Below are 10,358 nucleotides of genomic sequence, written 5' to 3'. Positions count from 1 at the left end.
ATAACTCGAGTAGTGGTACCCAATCTTGATCACCGACCTTATATAGCAGAACCGAATGGCGTATCCACGGTGCTCTTCACGTTATATCCTCATCTCGAAGGTTCTGAAAAACTAAAACCCAATGTTCTTCAGTGACATCCTTTGGCCATTCTTTCTTGAGATAAGCTTCCAACGGGGAAAATATTTTTGAAAACATATGGAACGGTGTGCGCTCTACTTTCCAGAAGTGACTCAAAATCCATACATTTAGTAACTGCGGGCGTCCGATAAAACGTCCCTTCCCCTCTTTCCTACAATTGTTTAAGGATCTGAAAGTGTCGGCTAAGATAGTCGGGACAGGGTTGATTCCTTGCTTTAATCTTTCGAAGAAATCCACCACCGCAACTTCTATGTGTCAAGGACTTTCGGGAAGATGATCAAACCGTAAATGGCCAAAGCAAATAGATTTACCCTTTTCAACATGTCGGGATGGTTCAGAACTAAATCTCGTAGGGAAGACCACGGAATGCAAATGGTTTCATTCTTCTTCTTTATCTATTTTTCGGCCCATGCGCCAGCCATGTCTGTCAATCTTACTAACTTCTTCTTGAAGGTCATCGGCTTAGGCTCCTTCACATATACTTTATGGAATTGCGCATTTTCAACACGAAGCAAAGCAACGTACTCCTCTATAGTCGGAGTCATATCTTCTTGATTGAAGGTAAAACATTGGTAAGCCGGATTCCAAAATCTGACTATGGCTTGGATCAATCGTTCGTCTACGTTGACAGCAATTAAATTGGCTATGTCTCCATATCTCTCGGTGAAGATACCCCTAGTGTCCGAATTCCACTGATTCCAAACCTGAACCAAATCTTCAAGGTTATTCTGGCAAACATTCACGGTTACGTGCTCGGGCAGATTAGCAATACATCCCTCAACTAGACTATCCCCTTTTCCTTTCTGAGTTTTTAGAGACCAGTCTCGAACCACGGCATTCTTCTCGGTTGTTTGTATAATTAACTCTTCCATTAGAAACCCATTTTTTGGCAACCAAATCTCTAGTCAACACCTTCCTAATATGATGCCTATAATGCATGATGTAAAATAAGAATGAAAACAAACAAACTTGGTTAGTAACCACAACAATTATACATTGAGAAACAAATTAAGCTATCCGATTCAGTTCTTTTGCATAAACAGTGTAAATGTAAAGAAAATGAGAGACAAGAGGCGTTTCTCCTGTGTATTTATTTTGGTGACAATTAACGGACGGAGGTTCGGTATGGCTCTAATTAGGTGGCTCGTACGGTTCACTATATGCAGTTTCGGTTCTAGATAGGTACTCGAATTGTCCGTACTGTCATCTACTAAGATTAGTATGTAACCTCGGTCGTAGCCCATCATAGGCTCACGAGTTCAATTCAAGGGATTACATTTACTTATGCCTATACGGAGGGACAAGTTAACTCACGAAAGCATAAGTCATATGTAATCCGAAAGTATTCACTAGCCTGTGCAGAGGGACGAGTTAACTCACGAAGGCATAGCGTTTACTTTCACTTAAACGGATGGAGCCCGGGTATAGAACTCATGTTATGCAAGAATGCACGTGCACGGTGTGTGGGGAGAAACTCACAAACCTTTACGTTTTATTTAAAAACTAAACCAAAACTAAAATCATAAGAATTTAAAGCTTTAAAACAACCGGACAAAACAAGTTAGAAGAATATATACAACACAATGCAAATGCATGATTTTTCAAAAACACAATTTTAGGATCACGACTAAATATTAATTTGAGCAAGGAATTTTGAAAATTTTGACAACACACGTTTAATTCGACTTGACTCTCAAAAATGCGGGTCCCCAGCGGAGTCGCCAGCTGTAGCGACGTGAAAATTTTAGCTTGGTCGCTAATTGTGGCGATCTATTGAAAACTTGAAAACTGAAGTTTGATTTTAAAATAAACAAGAAGTAGCTACCGATCCTTTTTTTTTAGGTGTGATCAGACACCTATTAGATCTCTTACTAAAACAAATAAAAGGCTGAGTTTGGGTCTACGTTAAAATCCAGAGAAAAATTAGGGTTCGGGAGTCGGTTACGCACGAGGAAGGTATTAGCACCCTCACGACGCCCAAAATTGGTATCTTATAAACACGTGTTGTCTTGATTTTCAAAAATACGAGTTCAATATAAGATTTAATCGTGATCCGTTTGAAAAGACAAGATGTTTCAATCTTTTTGATTTTTTCTTTTTTTTAGAAGGACGTACCGTTTCAACACGAGTCGATTGATGTTCACCCAACATAGCAATGAAATCAGTGACTTTGTGTTAAATCGGTTCGTTACCTTGATTATTAATTAGGAAACAAGAATATGATTTTTGAGGTAATGCAAAGCAAATTGATAAAAATAAATAAATAACATAACTAGAAACACATTGAGGCAAATGTAAGTGCGACAAACATACTAAAAACAATAAAGATACACGCAATATTAAATGTAATACTAGAATTAAACATGAAATGGAAACAACGAATACATATATATGATAATAATATTAAGAATATGTACGTAGAATATATATATGTAAATAATAATAGTATTAGAAATATGCTATATAATATTCGAAATAGGTACATGATTTGTATAAAAATACAATATTTAGAAGGTATATATACACATAATATATGAAAATACGTATACAATACAATGTTAAAACACTCATATAATATATACATGCATAATTATAATGTTGAAAGAAAACATAATGATATTAATAATAATACTAATATAAAGATATACCTAAATATATATATTAAAGATAAATACATGTATGATAAAATACATGAATAATATGATATATAAAAAAAACATATACGTAATACATATAATAAAATAATAATACATATAGTACACATAGTATAAGAATATAAGAGTATTAAAAACATTTACATAGTAGTATATAAAAAAATACATACATAATGCAAAGTTAAGAATAATATATGAAATATATATATTATCTATTAAAAGAATATACACGTAATATATATATACGCATGTATTAAAAATAATAATGACATAAAGAAAATAAAACAATAATATGTTAAAAATAAATTATAATCATGTACAATAGTAAAAAGCATGTCTATACAATAAAATATATATTAATAATAATAATAAGGATAATATAAGTATATATCCACGAAATAGTATATGAAAATTATATATAACTAATAATATCAAAATATATACATGATAATATATATAATAAAAAAATTGTTAGAAAACATATGTACGTAGTATATATATAAAAATGTATACGAAATATAGTATTAAAATATATGTATGAAATATGTACTCATTAGAGATAATAACAATACAACAAAATGATTATTAAATATACTATATAAATAAATACACATACATACATTAAATATGCTTACATATATATAATACAATTATACATTGATATTAATCATGATCAATTAATTTTAACCATAAAGTAGTAAAAATAACTAAAAGGGGGATTAGATTGAACTAAAACAAAATATTTGGGGTGAACCCAAAGTAAAAAAAAAATAACAAACAAAAGAGACATGGGCTAACTTGCACGCGCAAACGAAATAGGAGGACCATGTAAAAAAAAACCATTCCTGGGCGCGTACCCAAGTTCTAGTATATTGGGATTAATTTGAAAAGTTTAGAAAATTTTGTGGCCCAATTTAACAAATTAAAAAAAACCAATTTATAGCGCTCCACAGAACTGAGGGACCTCGCGCGTGAATATCCCAATAATGGGAAACGCGCGGATTTCCCGGGTATGGATCGGGTCATGCGAACAAACGATGCCGTTTCAATCGCTGGTGGCCTTAGTGCCAGCACGGCACTGTTTTACTGCATCCTTTAAACCAGTTTTTTATTCTTTTTATTTCATTTTCCTAAACAGAACACCCCTCCCCCCTTTTCATATTCTTTCTCTGCTAGGGTTAGAGAACCCAGCGTTGCCACCGCCGTCACGTCGCCGTAAGGGGCGATCGGAGTTGCTCGAAGAGGGGTTTTTAATCCTGGTCATTAGAACATCCAAATACAATGCTCTTTTAACCTCAAGAGCGTGAAAGAAGGAACCCCGTCTTCCCCTTTGGGGACAATTCCCACGACGGAGCAAGAGTTCAATCCTCGCGTCTTCGGGGTTCAGGTGAGTCCCTTTTCTTTTATTATTTGTTGCTTGAAATTAATAAATTTGTAATATGAAAAATAAAAGAAACAAAATCGAAAGAAAAAGAGAATAGATCAACCTCTTCTATTTTTTTGCTCTTCGATTTCTTGATATTGTGTTTGATCTTGTTCTATTCTTTTGCTTGGATATTGATTAGATTGCTTCTCAATATAGATTTGTGTTTGTATTATTTAGGTTTTTTTTTTGAATATTCGAAAAAAAGAACCCCCTTTTACAAATTTCATTCGGGTTTTATAACCCTTTACATTCATTATAATATTGTTTCTGTCTCTTCCTTGTAGGTGAACGGCGATGGAGATGACCGATGGTGCAGGGAGTGGCGCTGTCAGAGGGTAGGTGGCCGGTTAATCAGGGGCAAGTGGGGGTGGTTGCGGCGTTGCAGGTTAGGGTTAAGGTTAGCTGATGGGATTTGGGGTTATTGGGTTAGTGAGCTTGTCGGCTTTTGGGTTTAGGTTAGTTTGGGTTCAATTTGGGCTGTTTTGTATTGGGTCTGATGTTGGGTTAGGGTTTAATAGGTTTAAGGGTTTAAATGGGTTAATGGTATTGGGTAGGGGTTAGTTGTATTTGGTCTGATGGGTTTTTGTTGTTTTGGGTAATGTATTGGGCTATTGTGGACCACTTTGTATTGGGTTTAATTTGTAAATGTAACTGGGCCCGAGTTATCTTAAAAAATGGCCCAAAATTGGCCTATAACAAGACATATTTGAACTAAAATAAATAAATATTCACTAATTACTATCTTTGTATTGAGCAAATATTTTCATTTCAGCAACATATCAAGAATGCAGTATAATGCATGCATCTTGTATTAAAACCTTGAAAAAATATTTTTCCTTTGCTACGATCATTCTCACACCCATCAATCATGTCGACTTAATGTCCCGTGATTAACTAGCAAGAACATGGATTACATCCAATCAATTCATGAATCTTAATTCTTAAGACTCCACATGGGCCAATGACCGTTTTAATGTTTAGCCATCATCTCTAGCTTAAATAGCGTTTCTTGGGAAACTAATTAATAAGAGAAGATCTTGAATGTGTAACCACTGACTCAACACCCATTATGAACATGCTTTCATTTGTGAGTATCTTGGGATAATCTCATTGAGAGTCATGCATGACTAATTATCCTTAAAAGGAAATCTCATTTAGTGAACCCACATGATAAAGTTTACCTTGGGGTATCGTCAGGATAGGAGTCGACTCGAAACTTTATCATGCTATTACTTAGAGACCATCAATGAAGGTCGTAGGTCTTGTTTAAGAACCTTCTCCCACTCAAATTTTAAAACAACATGCAAGGTTTTTTATCCTATTTTCAAGAATGATCATACAATAGTCTTAATGGCATTCTTACCTAATCTAAATGAAATACTTCCAATATATGCATGGCATGCTATGGTAATTTTATAATATTCACATTCATTTATTCACAAGAATCAATCAATTATAAAATGAACAATTTTAATTCTCCACAATTTTCCTTTTGATGTAAAAACCGAAGAGGTGAATGTGAACCCTGCATCATGTAGGATTCTAGAAAAGGGAGGTGAGTCAAATTTTACCAATTAAAAATCAAGTATTTCCTAGCCAAAGCCAATCCTAGACATGCACATTCTCATTACCATATTTCTCACAGTAATCGAATAACTTAAAGAAGTGAATAAAACAATACAACACATGTATTTTCTCATTACCACAATTTTTATTTTTTAATTGATCAACTATGGATCATCTCATATATATATATCACAATTATAACATTACATAATATAAGTATTATAAACAATTACAAAACAGATATATAAGGAGAGAGGTAATTAAAATAAAATTGTCAGCCAAGGTTTCCATGGTTTTATTTATAGAAACTAAATGAAAAAAATTACATAGTTTTTCGCCATAAGACATTCATTGGATCTTCAACCACCATCGCTCCATCTTCTCCTCGTCATGAACTCCTCTTGAAAAAGTTACATTTAAGTCTTATTTATGTTTTCAGCTCACAAGAATTTTATAAATTAAAAAAATAGTCCTAAATGAAGATGATAGTCTATGGTTTATTTCCTAAGAACCACAACATTGGCAAAAAAAAAAAAAAACTATTATGTAGGACTATCTTCAGATAAGCATTGTATGATGCTATAATCTTCCCTACACATAATCATATTCCCGAATCCATATTTAGTAACGAGAACAAGTCATAGTTTTAATATTATTCCTTAGATACATCTTAATTTTAGTTTTGAGACTTTAGGCAATAAGTAACTAACCAACCTAACTTAAATGATTAGTGGCAACTCTACTCATATGGGTTCTATGTCTAGCTTAAGGAATATCTTAATTTATTTTTGAGACTTTAGGCAATAACGACTAACCAACCTAACTCAAATGATTAGTGGCGACTCTACTCATATGGATTCTATGTCTAGCTTAAGGAATATCTTAATTTGTTTTTGAGACTTTAGGCAATAAGCGACTAACCAACCTAACTCAAATTATTAGCGGCGACTCTACTCATATGGGTTCTATGTCTAACTTGTTAAGCCCTCGATCTAACACATTATGACAATTATTAAAACTTTTGTACAAACCATACATATTTTTTATATATGGTAAATTAAACTTTTCATTTTCATTTTTTTTCTTTTCTTAATAACTAATAATTTCATAACAATAGCTTGTAGATATAATAGTATTATTTATGAACTTTGTTATATGAAATGTTAAATTATTTATTATATAAATAAGTAAAATTTTCTATTTAATACTAAAGCGTTTTTTTCATTTTAATTTTTTAAAAATTAAAACATAATAATTTGATATAAAGTAATTCAATATTTTATTTATTATTAGAGTTTAATTATATTAGGATATACTAAAAAGTAACTTTTTAGGCATCCAATAAAAATGAGGTAAACTATCAAAATAGTCACTTTTTTTACCTCATATTACATTTTAGTCACTTACGTTAATGTGTTGTAACATTTTAATTACTGAGCTGTTAATTGTCGCTAACGATATGACAGTAAGCTGACATGACACGTTAAATCATCATTTCAAACAAAAATTTTAGGTTAAATTATACAATTGGTCCCCATATTTTTTCATTTTGAGAAATTTTTTTTCTTTTATGTTTTTTTAACTCTTTTTTTATTATTATTCTCTTCTTCTTCTCCCTTTGTTTTTTTCCCTTCCCCATCTCTTTTAATGTAGTTTTTTTATGTTTTCCATTTGTTAAAAACTAGTCCCTATACTTTTATTTTTTCGAACAATTCAATTTTTCTTTTTATTTCTTTATTTTCCTTTTCTTCTTCCCCTTTAGTTTTAATAGATGAAAAATATAGAAAAATTACATTAAAAGAGATTGAGAAGGAGGAAAACAAAGAGAGAAGCAAGAGAGAATGATAAATAAAGAAAGAAAAAAGGAAAGTTAAAAGAATATAAAAGAAAAAAAATTTCTCAAAACGAAAAAATATGGGGACCAATTGTATAATTTAATCTAATTTTTTTATTTGAAATGATGATTTAACGTGTCACGTCAACTTACCTTTACACCGTTAACGATAATTAACAGTTCAGTGAATAAAATGTTACAACACGTTAACATAAGTGATTAAAACGTAACATTTCAAACATAAGTTACAAAATGTAATCTAAAATAAACAAAAGTGACAATTTTAGTAATTTACTCATAAAAATGTGTCACTTTATATTTTTAAAAGACTTTCTAATTAATATCAAATACTTATTAACATTACATAAATTCTCCTTAATAATATTTTAATCTTAATTAGTATAAATTAATCAAATAAAATTAATAATTAGTAATAAGTAATAGTAACGTTATGTTTTTTTTTCAATTAGATTTATGATTCGGTGGATTAGGATTTAAAATTTAAAATTTTATAATTTTAAAGGAAAGAGTTAGATTAAGATTTAGGATCTAAAAGGGTCTAAAGCAATGATTTTAAAATTAAATCAGTAATCGAATCAGTCAAATTATTAATTCTTGATTCAACTGATTCAATCCTAATTTAATCGATTTATCATATAAAATAATATTTATTTAAAAAATTTTAATTAAATGTTGGACTTTTAAAATATACAGATCATTATAAAGCACAATTGTTTTTGGTAAATATTAAGCCCAATTATTATTAGGCCCATAATAAAAATTAAATATAAAAAAAGCCCTAGCTTATTATTTTCCTTTAACTGATTCGATTAGTTTGTCTGATTTAATTTTAATAATATTTTTTTAAAATTTTATATACAAAATAAATTAATTTTAGATTGAAAAATAGTAATAAAAGTTATTATTAAGTGAATTATCATAATTTAAGTTAAATTCTTATTATATAAATCCATTTGATTTTTATTTATAAATATAATAATTCTTGTTATAAATAAATTTATTTTAGATTATAGATAAATGTGCAATTTTTTTTTAAAAAAATAATTATTTCGTGGATAGCACTAATTTGATATAGTCTTACTTTATAAGAGCATCACAAACAGAGAAGGGGCCTTTTATGTTTTTCTTTGTGAACACAGAGTAGGGCCTGTTAATTTTGTTGATGTTAAATTTTTGTGTAAGCTCGACTCAAATTATAGATGTTAAATTCATATTAATTTTTCTTCAAGTCTATTTTACCGTTCATGTTTGAGGTTTCTAGCTACCCCTCCTAACAATGTCATTTTAAAGGTTCGAACCTATATTCTCCTTTTGGAATGTAATATGTCTTATCATTGTACCCAGTTACTTGTTGGCATATAAAACAAATTTAAAAAATATAATATATTAAAAATATTAAAAACATTAAAATAAATGTTTCTAATAAATTTTAAAAAGACATATATCCGGACCAGGGTCAAGCTAAAAAAACTTACCTAAAGCCCGACCCATTTAAAAAATAAGCCTCGTTTTTTGTCCAAATCCTCCCTTTAGGTTTGGTCGGGTGGTCTGGCCTATAGAGAACTCTATGTGCAAGTCATATTAACAATTAATTAATTTTTTTAAATTAACAAACTAATTGTTGACATGACAATTCATGTGTAACAAACTAAAAAACTAATTGCTACGGCAACAAGGTTAATACATGTTAATTTTTCTATCCGTTTTGAATGTAAGTTTAAAAATCTAAAAATTGAAGGTTGAAATAAGTAGATTAATTTAGGGGTTTCCGACCTTTATTCTTTAACATTTGGAAAGAGTGGGGCCTTTTTAAATCTAGAAATTATGGCAGTACTGGTGTTAGTGTGATTAAGGAAGACATCCTTCCTATGTCAACTTGGTGTTGTGTGTGCCATGCCTACCTCTTTTTGCTATGTACAACACCAACCCAACCCTAACCAATTCTCCATTTCGGAATTTCATTCTCAATTATCTTCAAAATCATACATCTGTTTACAAATATTAGGATTAGTTAGTTAGAATAAGATTAGGATCATAATGAAGTGACGCGAGGGTGAATGTTGTTAAATTCACTACTACTTCACAGTTGGTATGCTTTGCTCTGCTCTACTATTCGCCCCATTTCACTATGAATGTATAGTCTTGAAGATCACTACCTTTGCCATTGATGTTGTATGCATCCATTCCCGTCTCGTTCCGTTCCACTCTGCTTCGATTTTATTTATTTATTTTATTTATCTTTAAAAACATTTTTAAATTAGAATAAATATTTAAAAATAAAATATATGGTTTTTTCTATAATACATCTTTACATTTTTAATAGTTATAAATATATATAAAATGATAAAAAATTTTAATAGTCTGAAAGAGAAGATTATATTGTATAAATAAAAAAAGTCAGTCAATTTTTAAAAATCAATTTTATTTTTTTTATATTTGAATAATCTCATTGTAAATTCTGATCATATCTGTTTTTTTTATATATACAATGCTTAGAACTACCCATAACACTTCCCCAACCCATAAATAGAAGGATAATGCGCTTTAACACACTCAAACCCACGTCATTCTACATTGACAATAATGTCTATACCAATTGAACTTAAACTTAATTAGCTTTTATTTTTATTTTTTAAAATTTTAAAATTATATTGAATAAAAAAATATTTTTAATAATGAAAATATAAAAACATGGTTGATAACTATTTTTTATAATAA

General features: G+C 30.1%; 1 long non-coding RNA gene across 1 annotated transcript; it reads left to right on the top strand.

The window, feature by feature from the left end:
• Positions 1 to 3,881: 3,881 nt before the first annotated feature.
• LOC107888503 (uncharacterized) lies at positions 3,882 to 4,962 on the top strand. The gene is made up of 2 exons (XR_001681382.2): positions 3,882 to 4,180; positions 4,504 to 4,962. It is a non-coding gene; the product is annotated as an uncharacterized lncRNA (long non-coding RNA).
• The last annotated feature ends 5,396 nt before the right edge of the window (positions 4,963 to 10,358 follow it).

The sequence above is a fragment of the Gossypium hirsutum genome, chromosome A09 (genome assembly GCF_007990345.1).
Source record: "Gossypium hirsutum isolate 1008001.06 chromosome A09, Gossypium_hirsutum_v2.1, whole genome shotgun sequence".
NCBI lineage: Eukaryota > Viridiplantae > Streptophyta > Magnoliopsida > Malvales > Malvaceae > Gossypium > Gossypium hirsutum.
The sequence above is the reverse complement of the archived record's forward strand: the minus strand, read 5'-3'. Positions and strand labels throughout refer to the sequence as shown.